General features: G+C 43.4%; 1 non-coding gene across 1 annotated transcript; it reads right to left on the minus strand.

The window, feature by feature from the left end:
- Window positions 1-405: 405 nt before the first annotated feature.
- LOC116095805 lies at window positions 406-512 on the minus strand. Its single transcript, XR_004120728.1, has one exon. It is a non-coding gene; the product is annotated as a U6 spliceosomal RNA (small nuclear RNA).
- Window positions 513-1,274: the final 762 nt, after the last annotated feature.

Here is a 1,274-nt window from a genome sequence, read left to right on the forward strand (position 1 = left end):
CCTTGACACACTTCCTCCAAAAGGGCCAGACCTAATCCTTTCAAATAGTGCCATCTCCCTGCTGACTAAATATACAAATCTATGAGTCTTTTGGGGGGCCATTCTTATTCAGACCATCACAACTTGTAACTCTTTTAAACACTTTCTAAAGAAAGAAAGCTCCAAATACCAGATTTTGACAAGGGGCAGCATATGCTGGGGAGAAAGAGGAATACTCATCCATTGCTGGTGGGATTGTAAACTGGTACAATCACTCTGGAAATCAATCTGGTGGTTCCTCAGAAAACTGGAAATAGTTCTTCTACCTGAAGAACTATAACTCCTGGGCATATAACCAAAAGATGCTCCACAGTATCAAAAGTACACGTGCACCACTGTGTTTATAACATCCATATTTCTTTTTTTTTTTATATGGAATACTTCATGAATTTGCGTGTCATCCTTGCACAGGGGCCATGCTAATCTTCTCTGTATGATTCCAATTTTAGTATATGTGCTGCTGAAGCGAGCACTAGCATCCATGTTTCTAATAGACAGATGCTGGAAACAACCCAGATGTCCCTAAATAGAAAAATTGATATAGAAAGTATGGTTCATTTACACAATGGAATACTACTTAGCTATTAAGAATGAGGACATCATGAGTTTTGTAGGTAAATGGATGGACTAGAAAATATCATCCTGAGTGAGGTAATGCAGACCCAAAAGGATATGCATGGTATGTACTCACTGATAAGTAGATATTAGCCAAAAAGTTCAGAATACCCATGATACAACCCACAGACCATGTGAAACTTAACAAGAAGGAAGGTCCAAGTGTGGATGCTTTAATCCCACTTAGAAGGGGAACAATATAATCTAGATGAGGCAAGGGGAGGGAGGAACCTGGGTGGGAGAGGGAAGGGGGGGTAAGGGGGACAGGATCAAGTATGGGGGAAGGCAGGAAAGAAGCCAAGAGGGCCAGGAGAATGAGTAGAAATAGGCAGCAGTGTGTGTGGGGGGGCAGGAGGAACCTCTAGAAAGTCCCAGAGATCTGGGGTGTGAAAGGCTCCCAGGATCCAATGAGGATGACCTTAGCAAAAATGTCCAACAGTGGGGAGGTGGGCCCTGACCACCTCCAGTAGATAGACAGGGCCCCCATTTGTGGCATGAGGCCAGCCACCCATCTTCAAAATTCTTGACCCAGAATTGTTCCTGTCTAAAGGAAATACAGGGACAAAAATGGAACAGAGACTGAAGGAAAGGCCATCCAGAGACCAACCAAACTTGAGATC

Source organism: Mastomys coucha, chromosome X, assembly GCF_008632895.1.
Source record: "Mastomys coucha isolate ucsf_1 chromosome X, UCSF_Mcou_1, whole genome shotgun sequence".
Taxonomy (NCBI): Eukaryota; Metazoa; Chordata; class Mammalia; order Rodentia; family Muridae; genus Mastomys; species Mastomys coucha.